This window comes from Palaemon carinicauda, chromosome 19, assembly GCF_036898095.1.
Source record: "Palaemon carinicauda isolate YSFRI2023 chromosome 19, ASM3689809v2, whole genome shotgun sequence".
In the NCBI taxonomy this organism is placed as follows: Eukaryota; Metazoa; Arthropoda; class Malacostraca; order Decapoda; family Palaemonidae; genus Palaemon; species Palaemon carinicauda.
In genome coordinates, this window is record NC_090743.1 from 76,094,123 (window position 1) to 76,111,758 (window position 17,636).

General features: G+C 45.4%; 1 pseudogene; it reads left to right on the top strand.

Annotated features, from left to right (window-relative positions):
- Positions 1-6,728: 6,728 nt before the first annotated feature.
- Positions 6,729-17,636, top strand: part of LOC137658275 (DNA/RNA-binding protein KIN17 pseudogene) — an 88,707-nt pseudogene continuing 77,799 nt past the window's right edge.

Sequence of the window (17,636 nt, forward strand, 5' to 3'; positions counted from 1 at the left end):
AGAGGACTGCCGCATAGAGGGCGGGTAACCTTATGGAGTCCTCAAAGGTCGTATACTAAGTGAAGTGGGCTACCTTTGGGAAGTGGTGTGCCAGGAGAGATATCGATCCCCATCATAGCCGACATCCTAGTCCATCTACTGCTTGACCGGGATATATCAGTGCCGGCTGTGAAAGGCTTCTGAGCGGCGTTGGAACAGGTCTTCCTCCTCAAAGGGCTAAACATAGGGTCCTCCAAGCAGCTCTTGGTGCTCATAAGAGGTTTTGAGCAGTCATGCCCGCTGCTAGCTCTCCAAGCCCCTGTGTGGGACATCGCCAAGGTGCTCGAATCGCTGAAGAAGCCACTCCTTAAGCCCTTGAGACAGGTCGCAGACAGGGAGCTCATGCTGAAGATGGTTTTCCTCCTAGTCCTGGCCCCTTCCAAGAGAGTTGGCGGGCTCCATGGTCTCTCAACGGACAGCTCTCACGATTACGGGTCTAAGAAGCTGGTGTTCAGGTACATCCCCTCCTTCATAGCCAAAACACAGAACCTGGCGGTGGCAGACCGCCGGTTTGAGGAGTTCGCTGTCCCCACCATACCCAGAACAAGTGACCCAGAACACTTGCGATTGTGCCCGGTCCAAGCAATGCATAAGTATCTCATTAGGACCTCCAACCTCCGCCCAACCATTAGGAACCTGTTCGTGGCTACTGGGAAGGTGAAGAAGACAGTTACTAAGAGAAACGGTATGTAGGGTGTACTTGGCGAAAGGTGAGCCCTCACCTAGATCCGCCAAGCCACACGACATCATTGGCATTGGCACCTCTCTGGCCTACGTGGAGAAAATGGCAGTCAGCCAGGTGATGAGAGTGGAAGTGCGGAAGGGTCAATCGACCTTTACACTGTACTACCTAAAAGACTGTTCCCTCAGGTCTCAGAAAGGGTTCAAGGTTGGGCCAGTCGTGGTTGATCAATAGAGGATCTAACAGTGTTGTGTGTATTGCATACTTTGTGCTGAACTGTGAGCAGTAATGTCTTAAATCTCCATCCCCTCCCCCTTGCTTATTGCACAGTTGCCGTTGGATCAGGAAGACATTGTCTTTGTGAGTGTTCCACTGGCTTATTTCGGTTGTATTTTTAGTACTTTAATTGGGGAGTTATTTTCCCTCCTAATTCTGAGTCTCCTAGAGAGTGGTTCGTGGTAATTCTAGTGTCAGAACAAATTACAATTTCTTCAAAAATCTTGCTTTTCCTAACATACTTGCCACGAACCACTCTCGGTTCACTTCCTGCCCATCCTTCCCCATTGAGGTCCCTCTCGGTAGGAACCGAGATCTGATGTTTGTTTGGATCGGAATGGTGACCTTTTCCCTGAGTTCATTCTTATTGGGCCTCCTTCTTGGTACATTACGGGTAAACAGGTAAGGTTGAGCTCGCACACCCTATTTGGGGCAAAAATTTTCTGGTTGTGGGAGCTTGAAGCTCCAGGTATCCTAGAGAGTGGTTCGTGGTATGTTAGGAAAAATACAATTTTCGTAGGAATTGTCATATTTTACCTACGTTTCTGTTGGATGCTTTCAGTTTTAATTTCAGTGTGGCAACGAGGAGCTGGTGATCCTTTAGTATCTGCACCTCATAGGTAGTAGGTTGGCCAGGGCACCAACCACCCGTTGAGATACTACTTATAGAGAGTTACGGGGTCCTTTGACTTACCACACAGTACTACATTGGATCCTTCTATCTGGTTATGGTTCACTTTCCCTTTGCCAACACATACACCGGATAGTCTGACTTATTCTTTACAGATTCTCCTCTGTCCTCGTGCACCTGACAACACTGAGATTACCAACAATTCTTCTTCATCCAAGGGGTTAACTACTGGATTGTAATTTTTCAGTGGCCACTTTCCTCTTGGTAAGGGAAGAAGAGACTCTTTAGCTATGGTAAGCAGCTCTTCTAGGATAATGACACTCCAAAATCAAACCATTGTTCTCTAGTCTTGGGTAGTGCCATAGTCTCTGTACCATAGTCTTCCACTGTCCTGGGTTAGATTTCTCTTGCTTGAGGATACACCCGGGCACACTTCTGTTTAATTTATATTCCTCTCGTTTTTTTTTTAAATTTTTATGGCTTATATAGGAAATATTTATTTTAATGTTAATGTTCTCAAAATATTTTATTTTTCCTTGTTTTCTTCCCTCGGGCTATTTCCCTGTTGGAACCCGTGGTCTTATAGCATCCTGCTTTTCCAACTAGGGTTGTAGCTTAGCAAGTAATAATAATAATAATAATAATAATAATAATAATAATAATAATAATAATAATAATAATAATAATAATATAGCTTCGTACATTTCTCAGTGTGCTCCTCCTCTCTTTATTAATGGCTATGTGATCTATTTGAATTTTGTAATTGGCACATAGTGAAGTCCTTGTATATTTTTGGATGTCATTGTGCTGGAATAGGGTACCTCCAATGACAAGATTGTTTGTTGAACAGAAACTTATGAAATGTGCTCCATTTTCATTTGCAACCTCGCCAAAACCCCCAACGTCCATCACATTCGGTGTACCCTGATTATTCCTTCTAACTTTAGCATTGGAATTACCAATTACCATTTTCATTTCTCTCTGTGGGATCTCATCTATTACACTCTGCAGTTCTTTTCTTCAGGGGAATCATTTGTTGGTGCATAGCAAACTACAATACTCATATCGCGCTGCTTTGATTTAAATTTAATCTTTCAAGTAACAATCTACTATTTACAGCTCTCCACTCAGTTAATGCTAAAGAGATCTAGCATAAGTCTCACTACGTGTAATCTTTAATATAAATGCATTAGATCGTATGTCCATTCTATTTACATCTCTGCTTGATTCGAAGTTTATATTAGTTAAGAATTTTACGGTCAACTACGGAAAGAAACTGTTGATTGGTTTGTGTGTGTATTAGTATATAAACTGAATGAGTGCAGAATGAGAAAGGAGACGCTTGAAAGAATTGTCTATACAAAGAAAAAACGGTGGAGTTGTGAAGGATTAGCAATTGAGGATGAAATGAGAGTAAAATGGCTAAATATCTTTAGATATTCAAATGGTTGATATTTTTTTACACATTTCATTTTCCTCCGAAGGTAGATTAACAGTAGAACTTAGCCTTCCAATTTCTCATTAAGTCATAATAATCTTCTTAATCAGGTAGTTGAATCAGTGGAACTTCAAAAGTTCAAAATTGCAACGAATGTTTTTATGTTAGGTTGACATAAGTCTCGTCTCGTTTTATAGTTTACATATGAAAGATTTGTTTTAATGTTGTTACTGAACATATTTTGCTTTAATTGTTCATCATTTCGCTTGTAGTTTATTTTCTTGTTTCCTTTCCTCACTGGACAATTTTTTGCTATTGGAGCCCTTGGGCTTATAGTATCCTGAATTTCCAACCAGGGTTTTACTTAGATAATAATAATAATAATAATAATAATAATAGTAATAATAATAATAATAATAATGGTAGTAATTTGTAGGTCAGGGCACCAGCCACCCGTTGAGATGCTACCGCTAGAGAGTTATGGGGGTCATTTGACTAGCCAGACAATACTTCATTGGGTCCTTCTCTCTAGTTAAGGTTCACTTTTCCTTTGCCTACACATACACTGAGTAGTCTGGCCTATTCATTACAGATTCTCCTCTGTCCTTCTACACCTGACAACAATGAGATTACCAAACAATTCTTCTTCACCCAAGGGGTTAACTACTGAACTGTAATTGTTCAGTGGCTACTTTCCTCTTGGTAAGGGTAGAAGAGACTCTTTAGCTACGGTAAGCAGCTCTTCCAGAGGACACTCCAAAACCAAACCATTGTTCTCTAGTCTTGGGTAGTGCCATAGTCTCTGTACCATGGTCTTCCACTGTCTTGGGTTAGAGTTCTCTTGCTTGAGGGTACACTCGTGCACACTATTCTATCTAATTTCCCTTCTTCTTGTTTTGTTAAAGTTTTTATAGCTTATATAGTAAATATTTATTTTATTTTTTTTACTGTTCTTAAAATATTTTATTGTTCCGTGTTTCCTTTCCTCACTGGGCTATTTTCCTTGTTGGGGCCCCTGGGCTTATAGCATCCAGCTTTTCCAACTAGGGTTGTAGCTTAACAAGTACTACTACTACTACTACTACTACTACTACTACTACTACTACTACTACTACTAATGATGATGATGATGATGATGATAATAATAATAAATGCAACTAATTACATCCCATTCTTTTTATTTACATACAAGTGGACTAGGCAAACCTAGCACTTTTGGGTAACACTAAATTTCACCTTCATTCTATATAGATTCGCCAACATAAGCATATACTAATTGATTTACACTGACTGCCTATTATGGCAAGAGTTGAATTTATCAGAACTGGACGTCCAAAATAGCTAAGAGAATTGCTACATATCGTGCAGCCAACAATTTGTGTGGACACGAGAATAGTTACAGATGGTTTCAAATTATTGGAATCAAGATATAATGTCTTACTGTAGCTTCTAAAACTTTCAAATATGCGGCCCAAGACTATACAACAAGCTCCCACTAGGCATCCCAAAGACTGGGGATGTTAAGGCTTTCAAGAGGCAAATGAAGACTTTCTTGTTTTCTAAGTGCTTCGATAATGTGGATTTGACAATAAACGAGCGTTATGCGGTGTGAAAAGCCGAAGGCCTTGGAATGTATACCATGGAATTAATTATGATGGGACTTGTAGAGAGTAGGGTTCCCCTGCAGCATGGAACCAGAAAAGCGACCCTTAAAGCAAAGTAGACCAAGAAGAAAAAAACATCCAGTTCACTTCCTTGGTTCAGCATTCTCCGTAATTAGCCTACACATACACCAAAATCCTTCAAATTAGAGGCTAGGTTCTAATAGCAAAATTGACCTTTACTCTTGTGGCAATATTTTCTTCCTTAATAGTTTTCCTCTGTAATATCAATTTTGGTCCCAAATTGTTTTAGTCGGTGAATAACTATTGTCAAAACTTTCGATTTGATTAGCAAGAAGTTATACAAGTTTTCATCTTTCGTTTGACATTTACTTCAACTTGGAATTATTTATTGGTTTTATAGATGGAGTGTTTTCACATATTGAATGTGTTTTATTACCCCCATCAATGGTATATTATTATTATTATTATTATTATTATTATTATTATTATTATTATTATTATTATTATTATTATTATTATTATTATTATTATTTTTATTATTATTATTATTATTATTATTATTATTATTATTATTATTATTATTATTATTATTATTATTATTATCATTCTATTATTTTTATTATTATTATTATTAGCCAAGCTACAACCCGAGTTGGGAACACAGGATGATATAAGCTCTGAAATGCCAACAGATAGAAATAGCCCAGTAAGGAAAGGAAATAAATAAAATACATGAGAAAAATGAATAATTGATTTAAAATATTGTATGATCAATAACTACGTCAAAATAGATATATCACATAATAAATCATGAAGAGAAACTTTTGTAGTTTGTGTGTTAGTATCTGTTTCATACCAGAATTATATTGAGAATTAAATGAGCATTTTTACGAAATTTTGACAAAGATGGAAGTCCTCAGAACAAGCAATAGATGTTTGAATATTGAAAGAGAGAAGGAGTGGTTACAAAAATCAATTGACTCATACATATGCAAAAGTAAATGTATTTGTTGTGCTTCCAACACATTTTCTCTATAAAACTGAAGTTTTGCTGAAATTTTCCACATATCAGTAGGCCTAGTTGTGTTTTTACCTTTTCATTCTGTCGTTTTTCAAAAATTAATTCAATCACATATTTACTGGAACTCATTTTATTCGTAACATATTAGGGTATTTCACATATCCAACGTTTATAGATTCAAATTTTACAATAACTATTAGTTTTTTATTTAGTTCATATTTACCACAAAATAATGATATAAAATTTGATTTGTTTCGAAAGCTATGCATTCAATTTCGACCGTATAAAATTATTTAGTATCAAAATGATCATGACTTAAAATCATAAAAATATAAGCCTTTCTATATATAAAATCCTACACTATAAGCCTAGCTGGTTTAATTAAAAACCGTTAGAACACTTATTATTATTATTATTATTATTATTATTATTATTATTATTATTATTATTATTATTATTATTATTAGCCAAGCTACAAAACTAGTTGGAAAAGCAAGATGCTATAAGCCAAAGGGCTCCAACAGGGAAAAATAGCCCAGTGAGGAAAGGAAATAGGGAAATAAATAAATGAGAACAAATTAACAATAAATCATTCTAGAAACAGTAACAACGTCAAAACAGATGTCATATATAAACTATAAAAAGACTTGTTGAGAATGCAATAGGCTACAACAATTGATGAGTAATTCTTTTGCCTCCCAATTAGGCAAAATTCCACCAACTAAATATAGAAAACTATTAAAATAGTTGAAACAACAGACTGATGGATTAAAAACCCCAATAAAGACTAAAATAGTAAGGATAAAAAAGTAATATTTGTTATGTACAGTGATAAAGATAATATGCTTCAAAGCATTTTCTTATCGAGAATAGTGTAGTGTGTAGAGAAATGACAGGTAAATACGAAATTACTCAACAGTGTACAAAAATCGAGTTATTGCTACCATTCATTACAGGCACCCAGAGAAGAAGACATCATGAAACGGAAAACAAAAGGTGAAAGAAGTTGAAAAAGTAGTTTCATATTCAAGTGCAGAAGGAGGGCCGTGACAAGGTGTTTAGTATCTATTGCTACTACTAGACGTTAGAAGGCAGACCTGAGAGACGGTCGCTAGTCGCTAGCTAGACCACAATTGTCACAACTGTGATTACATTACTGTGGCTGGAAGCTAAAGGTATGGTTAATTTTGACTAGGCTCAAGTTTTTTATTATTAGTGAAAAGCTTAGCTAGCCTATGCTATATCCTCATTTTTTAAAGTGCTGTACTTGGGAAACTAGGTTGGCGGGGCAGCTTTAGTCTAGGCTTTTTTATTAATAAAAACCAACTTTTCCTTATAGAATAACGGCCGTTTCCTTCGAAAATGACACATAAATTTTGGAGTCTTTGTGTATCACCGGCCACTTCCTCCTGTGTGGATTAAAAATGGACAACTAACTTGAACTTAACCCCTTAACCTAACCTACAAGCCGTTTCCTTACCTACTTACCTAACGGTCCTGCCACCCCCCTTACACAGCGTTTTATTTGGGTGTATGTATCATAGCGGCCACATGTATGTATTATTATGGTCAACTTATAATTCGGCAGTGTAAGGCAGTCGCGGGGCGCTGGTACCCCCCTCCCCCCACCAGGTAAGTAGGTAAGGTCATGGCTTGTAGGTTAGGGGGAAAGTTTACATTAGTCGATGTCCATTTTTAATCGACGCGGGAGGAACTGGCCGCTAATATACAAAGGCTCCGTTTTATCAAGTAAGCCGTAATCATACATACAGGTGGCCGCTATCCTACATACACCCCCTTATTTCGTTGCAAATAAATACCTAATGTAGTATATATATATATATATATGACAAATTCGAAGATAATTTGTATTTTTCCTAACCATACAAACCTTAGCTATTTACAAAGGGTATTACTTTTAGCGTAGCTGAAATGGCGAGCCATTAGAATTTAACGAGGGTGTATTACCCCCGCGCTAGTTAGCGGGGGGGGGGGGGGGGGAGTGGTAGCTAGCTACCCCTCCTCCCCCTCACACACAGGTGAATACTCACTTTCACTTAGAGGTAGGACTTGTCTTGGGGGACAGGGCTGGCGGGCAAATATGTGTAAATAGCTAAGGTTTGTATGGTTAGGAAAAATACAAATTACAGTATCTTCGAATTTGTCATTTGTTCCGTAACCGAAATACAAACCACGCTATTTACAAAGGGTGACTTATCCCTTAGGAAGGTTGGAAAGTCCCCAGCCATACTGGCTTTGGCTTTACCCGGGGACTCAGAATCCGAGTGAGTCGCACTCGAGAAAAGGAGTCCCTGCACCTCACAAGTTCCTTGCTCCGCAAGGAACCATGTGGCCTACGTAAGCTTGTGTGTGAAGGAAGAAGTGTGACCCGTCCTAGGCAGTTGACCTGGAGTTCCAGAAGGAACTCTGGGTTAGGACATTCCCAATACCACCTCGTCAGGGTATGGGGGACGCGACAGTATTGACTCAATACTCGGAACACAAGGAAGCATGGTTTACCTGCAGAGGTTCGAGGTCAGCTATGCAGAGACCAGGATGCTGCTTCCCCGTAGAGGGGATGATGAAGAAAGAAATAAGGGCCAGACATACTTCTTTCGTTCATGCAGACTAAAACCTGATAACAATGCCCTCAACCTTCTGCTACCTGTCCAAAAAGGAGCCTGAGGTTAGACCAGCTGTTGTGTAGCCACCACAGAGCGATAGAAAACGTATCGAGACTCCTGTGGGTCACGCCCTGCAGGAAGCGGGCTGTGAAGGTCATTAGACGCTTCCAGACTCCAGCTTGTAGCACCTGCGTCACAGAGTAGTATTACTCGAAGGCGAGGGACGTTGCGATGTATCCAACATCGTGCGGTAGGGCGACGTGACGGGGGAGGGTCTGGAGACAGGTCGAGATGAATGTCCTTGAGTCCGGGCTGAAGAGGTATACTGGTGACTCTCCCCCCATGTCCTCCTTGTGCTCCCAAATCGGCTGCAACTGAGGACAAACTGCAGCTGTTCCCAGCGCTAACCTCTCGATTCCTTTACTGGCAAGAAAGAGAAGGTCTTGGGACATCAGATACAGAATGGAGACTCGAAATCTTGAATGAATCGGACCGAAGGGCCGGGACCCTCAGATTCTGAGTCTAGCCAACAACTCAGGAGCGAGCCTGAATGTTGCCTTCCCCTCTTCCTTAGAAAGGGGGGAGTAGTAAGAGACCAAGAAGATTGCTTACACACTGGCCGTGGCCAGAGTGAGCAGAAGACCCAAGGCGGAATACAATCCGAGGCCTGTCGTAAAGGGTCTTGGGATGATCTCTTAAAGGACTAAAAATCTGAGCCATGCTCCAAGTTGGAGGTCTTCCTCCGACTAGGGCAGGGACGATCGTAGCTTCTCATGAGCGAGGACAGATCCAGCGGGCAGGAAAAAGTTATTCCTTTAAGCCTGAAGGTCAGGGAAAGGCTGAGCGACAGGCTTCATTGCCGAGAGCGGAAAGGAGTTTCCTCCCGCCGAAAGGCAATAAGACCGTTATTGCTGGAGAAGAGGCCTCAAGGGAAGAGGTATATCTCTCACGGCACCAACCACCTTAGACTCTTCACTTTGCCTGGGAGACCCCTGTGGATGACTATCGCCGAAGACGCGACCTCCGTACCGCGACTGTAGCGGGTTGTCTCTTCTTGAGGAGGAAGCGTAGTGTCTCCAGGCATGAAGCCGAAGCGACGCCCCGGTTCGGGAGAGATGTCGCAGTGTTGTTGCTTGAGTAGTCTGAGCCGTGGGAGAAGCTCTCCCGGGAGTTCCGTCGGGGGAAGCAGAGGGTCCAGAAACCGTTCTGCGCATAGTCCCAGTGGAGCTCTCCCATTGAAAGGTTGGCAGACAACCTGGTCTTGTTGAGACCCATTATCCACAGACAAAAAGGAGGGAAGACGCAGGCGTCGAAGTTGTCCCACCATCACCGGAATGCATCTTGCCAGAGTCTCGGGGTCTGAGACTGGGGGGAAGAATAGCGGAAGCTTGAGGTTCCAAGCTGTCGCGATCAGGTCCCCCAGACCAGCACTTGCTGGTTACCCAAGGTCAAAGACCCCCAGGTACACTCTCTCTACGAGGCTCTGCTCGGATAGTCTGAGAGAAACATTCCCCTGCCTGGAATGAGAGAGCCGATGGTGGTATTGAGAGAATCTCAATCATCCCGGTATCTCTACTGCAAGATGTGAAGGTGTGAAAATGCGTCCCCTGATGGTTAGAATGAAGTCGACGCGCAACGGGGCGACTCGGCAGGAGCTGTAGGATCTGAAGAGGGGCCAGACTAAGGCCCCTAAGATTGCCTGAATGATGGAGAGGTATCCTTCAGGTCTTGACCATAGGCCTGGACCGGAACATGCCCCCCTCCCCCCCTTTCCTTTGACGAGTCCGAGAACCGCATCAAGAATGTGGGGAAAGGACGAGAATATCCACTACCATCAAGAGGCTCCATAGGTCAACACCCATTGCAGGTCTAATAGTTCCGCTGGTCCCCTAGGGCCAGGGAGTCCGGTTAAACATTGCCTGAAGCCACCGGAACTTGGATCCCCCCACATGGAACTTATCCTGAGGCGACCGTTCGGACTATAGACGGGTCAATGAGGAAAGGAGAACTAGGAAACGTTCCAAGGTAGGGCTGAAAGCTCTGCTTGACTGAGAACAGGTACTGCGACTCTCCTCAGTCTTGCCACAGTCAACCGAAAGGAAGGCTCGGAGGATGTGGTAACAGAATCTGGCGTCCCCAGGTGGTCACCCATCCAAGTACCGACGTTGCTTAACCTCGCTGGACGGACGAGAAGCGGGGTTTCCAACGTGGTAAGGCCGTTGACTCAATATCATGGCCAGATACTCCAGATGTTGAGGCAGAGGAAGAGAAGGCTCCAAGCAAAATACCATGAGCCCACACTCATGGTAAGCATCCGGAAGCTTGTCCCGGCGCTGAAGAAGGTCGAACCCGAGCCTACCGGAGTTGACCAGCCCTCCAAACAGCAGAGGAGGCGGAAGCCTGCACCTGAGCGGCCAAGAGGAAGGCAGGGAGAGTTCTCTGGGGAAACAAACCTGCTATGCCACGGCGGGATAGCCACACTGCATCATAAGCAGGAATACTTGCAGTCTAGGCTGAATTCGACGAGCACCCTGGAAGATGGATGGAATGGAAACTGAAAGTACCCGTCCTTCCGATCCAGGGTTTAAGGAGTCCTGTCGCCTCGTTACCAGTCTGATCGATTCTGCTGGTCTACGCTGGCCGAAGTTTGTTCGACAAACTTGATCAGGGCTGAGAGGTCGACTACGGACATCCCCTCTCAGATCCTTCCTTACAAGAAAGGATCAACTGAGGGGGCCGGGGTGAAGCCGTCGATGATCCTAAGGAAGACCTTCGCCTAAGGTATGGATCATTCTGCCCAACCGGGCAACTCTGCTGACGCTATGGCAAGAGGTTCAGAGACACTGAATTCGCTGAGAGACGGCAGGCGCGAAATCCTTGGCTAATCACAGAGATTGTGCGGGAATGGGCATCGGGAAGCTGTCATTCGGATGAGTAACCTTAAGCATCCTCCCAGCGAAAAACCTGCAATCCTAGAGTTCGTGAACTCCTTTTAGGACTATGCCCCCCCGGGGGAGTCTCCCGTGACATCTGTTCCTGACAGGAGGAAACTGCAATTGGACACCTTGTCCCAGTTGTCGTAGCCGATAACTTAGGCCGACGTGGTTGAAAGAAAAGGGCGCTGGAGCCCTGCAGAGTCTGGAAGAAAGCGCCTTGGAGGAGTGAAACCGGAAGTCGATTTCCTCCGCACAGCAGCTGTCTAAGTCTCTGTCCTTGGGCACAAACAAACTCTTCTCAAGGATGGAAGGGTGTCTGAGGTCGTCGACCTCCACAGATGAGACACTCGAAGGAAGCCCTCAGTCAGCGCGTCCAGATGGTACAACATCGAGCTTGTCCGCAAGTTAGATACTTAACGACGAAAGGCCAAGGTGCCTGAGCTCGAGAGGAGGAAAGTACCCTTGAGCTTCCTGTAGCTTCCTTGAACCAAACCTCGGGCCGTAACCGAGGAGGAAAAGAACCTGGTAAACTCCCAGAGGAAGAGGTAAGCAGTCACCCCTCGTCCGATGGTGAAAACTCGAACGGAAAGCCCCCCCCGCCAAAAATCCTTCCAGGTAATGACGGGGAAGGGCTAACCCAGGTTCAGGAAAGAGGAGTGTTGCTCAGATCTCCCTTAAGTTTCTCCTATTCTTGCAAGTGCCATGCTCTGCGTTTACGGGGTGAGGCCGTGTTCTGGAAATACGCTCCAGAAGAACTCGCCAGGCTGGTCATGCTGCGAAAACCCCATTGGGAATCGTGGTCGCAATCGCCCTGGAGCTGCCGCGACGGAAATTCAAAGATTTTCGCGTGGGCGAACGTGGAAGCGCTCATGCGCGGTAACGCAAACGAAGGTGAGCGAAGGAGCGCAGAAGGAGGGCGAGCGTGGTAGGAAGGGCGAGAGCTGGTGGTCGGCAAGCGATAACCCATAGACGAGCAATGGATACTGCAAGAAATAAGCCGACGTTTGTGCGAAGAAACACTGTAGGTTCGCGCGACGGAACACCATCCGTCCGCGCGATGGAAAAACCGTTGGTTCGCGCGTGGGCGAACATTGGAGAGCATGAGCGTAGACGTGCAGGCACGTGGGAGTGTTGGCGCGCAGGCGAGTGGTCGCACGGGCGCGCGGGCGAGCGGTCGCCGTGAGGGTGGGCAGGTGGATGAGAGAGAGTCCGAGGCGGCGAACGCAAGCGTTAGCGCGATGGCGAGGAAACGCGCTGCCGCATGGGCGAGGAAGACAGCTGGCGATATGGATCAACAAGCAATCGGTGGTGAGCGCTAATGCGCAGGTTGGCGATGGCGCGTTGTGTTATGCCGATGCGATGGTCGAGCAGTTTGCGAAGGTGAGCGATCGCGAGCAGCCTGTGCAGGAGGGCGATCGCGCGATGGTGATCAGCATGCGCCGGGTCGCGCGATGGTGATCAGTATGCGCAGGGTCGCGCGATGGTGATCAGCATGCCAGGGTCGCGCGATGGCGATCAGCATGCGCAGGTCGGCGGTCGCGCGATGGCGAGCAGCATCTGCCGGTGAGTGATCGCACGATGGCGAACAGCATACGCAGTTGAGGGTCGCGCGATGGTGATCAGCATGCGCAGGGTCGAGCGATGGTGATCAGCATCCGCAGGTGTGCGGTCGCGCGATGGCGATCAGCATCCGCAGTTGAGGGTCGCGCGATGGCGATCAGCATCCGCAGTTGAGGGTCGCGCGATGGCGATCAGCATCCGCAGTTGAGGGTCGCGCGATGGCGATCAGCATCCGCAGTTGAGGGTCGCGCGATGGCGATCAGCATCCGCAGTTGAGGGTCGCGCGATGGCGATCAGCATCCGCAGTTGAGGGTCGCGCGATGGCGATCAGCATGCGCAGGTGAGCTAGTAGCTGGGGAACCATGTTCCTTCAGAAGTGTTGGAGAACGTTGGTGTGCCGGCTGTAACACACGTGGGCGATCCAGATATCGCCGAGAGACAGGTGATTGCTGGCGAGCTGATGATCGCTGACGAGCTCATGATCGCTGGCGAGCTCATGATCGCTGGCGAGCTGATGATCGCTGACGAGCAGAAGGCTACGCGTGGAAGCCTGCGCAAAGAAGAAGAGTCCTTGACCCCGACCTGAACCGAAGTTCTAGATCGCGAGGGCGAACGTGGGCGCACAGGGCGCGTAACAGGAACCAACAGGAACCGCAGGGATGATCATCTTGAAAGCGCTGACGAGCAGGAGAGCGCTGATGAGCAGAAGAGCGCCTGTGTGCTCACACTGAGCAGGAGTAGGAGAGAACACAGCAGAAGGGCGCGCAGGGAAACCCTGACACGCAAGGGAAGAACCCCCGGGGGGGCAACCCTTTGCCCCGAAGGGATCGTTGTCCGCCGGAAGACTGATGTCCGTCGGGAAGACCGTTGCCCGTCGGAAGACGAGATCAGACTGCTGTCCATCTGCACCAAGGCGGAAGATCGAGAAAAAGGAGTTGTAGGCTGCAAACGGAGATCCAAAAAGGCGCCTCAAGCACCCTTATAGGGAGATGAGAGACCCTTACGACGAGGCGGATGGTGGGCCTTACGGCGAGGGAGGCCAACAGCAACAGCAACAGAAGAAACCTCCGAAGAGGAGTCTCTATGAGTGTACTCTCTCGCGAACGAAAGAGAAACACTTCGTGGAAGAGACTGGTCAGCCAGTGACCTAAAAGGAGCAATCCTCCGAAGAGGAGCTCCTGCAGTTGCCCAGCCCCTTGAGCGAAACTGCAGGTGCGACCGCTCAGCACCAAGAGCATAGTCGCACGAAAAAAAGGCAAGAGAAGAACCCCCCAAAAGGAGAAAAACTCAAGCCTGGACAGGAAAAACTTCCCTCGGAAGGAAAGTTATCCGCCCAAGGAGGCAAGCCTCCTGAGTGTTCTAAAATGAACTGGAGAGCTGTCCGTCGTCACGGGAGTACTACCAGTAGAAGGAGACACGCCCCTGACGAAAATACAAGGGGGGAGGCAGCAACAGCCGAATCCCCAGTACTCAACCAGACAGCTCACACCGCTGCTATATTACAGAAACGAACTAGATCGGTAACTGTAAAAAAATAAAACTAATAATATTAGTACACATTCATTCCCCCGGGAAGGCTCCGAAGAGGAATCCCGAGGGAAAGGAAAAAGAATTACACAACAGGCACGTGCCCTCTCAACCACTTACACTCGCGGAAGGAGAGCTGTAACCAAAACAGAATTATAACAATTATAATTATGTAACTATGTTTTTAAATATTAAACTTAGCCGGTAAATATATAATAGCTGACGTCTCCGACGGCTCGACAGAATTCAAAAACTCGCGAGCGATCGCCATGAAGGTAGCGGGTGTGCCCACCAGCGCCGACTATCGGCCAGATACCGCATATACATGTAAACAGCTCCAGTTCTTCTCTGTCGGTTTCATCGACAAGTCGATTCCACTCGCTATTATGACCTCGAGTTTTCTACCGAATTGGTGAAGTACTTGGTTTTGGTTTTATTGCTTTCGCCGTGTTGGATTATTCAATACTATCCTCAAAAGAAATGCTTTTGAAAGGAGAGTAAAAGTGTTTTGCCCTTGCTCTTTTATCTCTGGTTTTTTCCATAGAGTAAAGATGGCCGACCCTTCCCTTAGTGTACGGAAGTGTGTTTTAGGCTTTTAGCAATTATCTTATCACGTTATAAATTGTTGTTGTTAATTATAGATTTTCCTCTATATATTTTATATCTCACCCGCCTTTATTAGGCCTCTTCGATTAGCTTTCCATTTATACTAAACATTAAGATAAATTTTATGTTTTGTTTATATGCGGCCTTACCTATTCCTCCCCTAGTCCGAGAGTAGGCGGTCCTAACTTGGAAACCGAAGTTAAACAACGTTGAGCCCATTCAACTTTTATTTTCGTTAAGTTTAAATCATTTGCTCTGTAAGAGTTATGAAATGAATATTTTTTAGTAGATATTTTATGAAAGATTTTCTTTGAATAGTCTTCGTGCTGTTTCAAAGATGAACTAACGTTTGGTTTATTTATGCTACGCAGTTTGCGCTCTATCGTTACGATAGAGAAAGAGAGAATCACGGTTTCACTTTGCAGAAAGAGTAAATCGATTTTGACGTTTTGTTCATTCTTCTTTCAAACGGAAGTGTTTTAAATACTAATTTAAAGGAACTTGTTAATTTTCAATTTCTTAGTCCTTTCAGTTTTTTCCTTTGGTCAAATAACCTGTTTATTGACGAAGGGTGAGTGGGCATTTCTCTTCTGTGTGATATCAAGAGAGAGAGAGAGAGAGAGAGGAAGAGAGAACGTTCCGATCTTTATTCTCGTCCCAAGCGAGTAACGTTGTTCTCGATTCAGTTTTTTACTCTCGTCCCAAGTCTCTGTACGGGGAGAAAGGATAAAACGTTTTTAGTTTTTATTCTCGTCCCAAGGCACTGTACGGTGAGAGATTGAAAACGTAGTCTTTAATGAACTAGTGTTTAGTCTCCTCCCCAGTCACTGATCCTTTTAACTTTATATATTTCCGTTTTATTCGATATATATGTTTACTGATTTTTGCTTGTACTAATGTGCTTACATTATACGTCTCATTTCGCAATTACAGTATAACCTTTTGATGTAGGGGAGAATTGCGTGCTTCAGGTAGAAATCAGTTTTATTCATGCCTAATGTGAAATTATTGAAAAATACGATTTCAGTGAAGTAAGTGCAAAAACAGAAAATCGTAGTGATAAAGTGATAATTGCGCAAAGTGTTTTTTAGTGTTGCGACCGAGGGTTCGTCTGTTCGTGCTTGTCGTTCACCTAGTCCGAGACCTCTTTCAGGCTCCCATGCTACCAGGGAGAAGTAATGTCGTAGGACTTATGGGGACGAGAGGCTTTAACCAACGAACAAACGTTCCCTCTATGGTATCGGGCGTGTCTAGCAAGATCGCCCCTACCATAAGACGAGCGAGGCTGTTTTTCTCCTCGTCATCCGAAGGCTTCTCGCAAAAGAAACCTTGGAGCAAAGTTTCTAGACCCTTAAAGCGGAAGTCAGTCCCTTCAGGACAGGTCCAGCATCCTGGCTGTAGCCATGGGGACAGCTCTGACCCTTTGCAGTCGTCGGAAGACGGTTCGCCTATTAAACGCAAGCGTAACACGGGGTCCGAGGGTTGCGGTAAAGGCAATGTTTTGCCAACACAGACGTTACCGTCGTCTCGGCCCGTTCCGACTCCCGTTGATCCTAAATGGGTTGTCCTGCAGGACATGCAGACTAAGCTTGCCTCCCTTATGGAGAAGTATGACGTTGAGCAGGTTCACGATGAACCTTCGCTTTCGAGTCGCCGTTACACTAAACGAGACTCTGGCAGTCAGCCGCCCAAATGAGCATTTACTCGTCCTTTTGACATTATGAAACGTGATGTCGGTAGTTTGTCACGTCAGTCACGTGACTTGGATCCTAACTCGCTGCAGTCCCGTGTTGACTTTCAGCTGCTGCCGCAGCCTCGTGTTGACGTTCAGCCGCTGCCGCAGTCTCGTGTTGACGTTCAGGACGCTCGCCAACCAGCTCAGTTGCCTTGTTTTGACGTTGAACGTCAAGCACCGCAGTCAAGAGTTGTTTTAACTGCTCTATCTAGGCAGTCAAGGCAGTCTCGACTTGACGTCGAGCGTCCTCCCGCACCTGTTGTTGTTGCTGGTCAGTCCTTTAAGCAGTTACATGACGTAGCGTCCTTGACTGCTACTGATGCTCCTTTGTGTGTGGACTCTGCTTGTCAAGCATTGCCACCACGGCAGGTCTCTCCCTTGCTTGAGACTCGGCTATTGTCGGAAGAGGTTCCTTCAGATGAGGAAGTTGCTGATCCCCCTCCTACTGATATTCCCTTGGGGACTTTGTCAGACGGAGAGGAGCCTAAAGCTGCTCAGCCCTCTATGGACTTTAAATAAATCATGCTGATTTTTAAGGATCTTTGTCCGGACTATTTTGTAACTGCTGCTCCTCGTTCGCCTAAACGTCAGAGTTTACACTAGGCTTAGCTGTACTTCGAAGCCGTTGTTTTCTAAGCTAGTGCTCTCTCGCTCTTCTAAGAGAGCTTTACGTTTGCTAGGCGACTGGTTGATCACCAGGAGGAGTTTGGGGGAGACAGCCTTTGCTTTCCCTCCTTTTAAACTGGCTTATAGAGCGAGCGTCTGGTATGACACGGGAGAAGTTCTCGGCTTGGGAGTTCCTGCCTCTGCCCAGAGAGACTTCTCAAGCCTCATAGACTCTCCCCGGCGCCTGGCCATGAGACGCTCCAAGATTTTATGGTCGGCCTCAGAGCTAGACCATCTCCTGTTAGGAGTTTTTCGAGCGTTTGAAGTTTT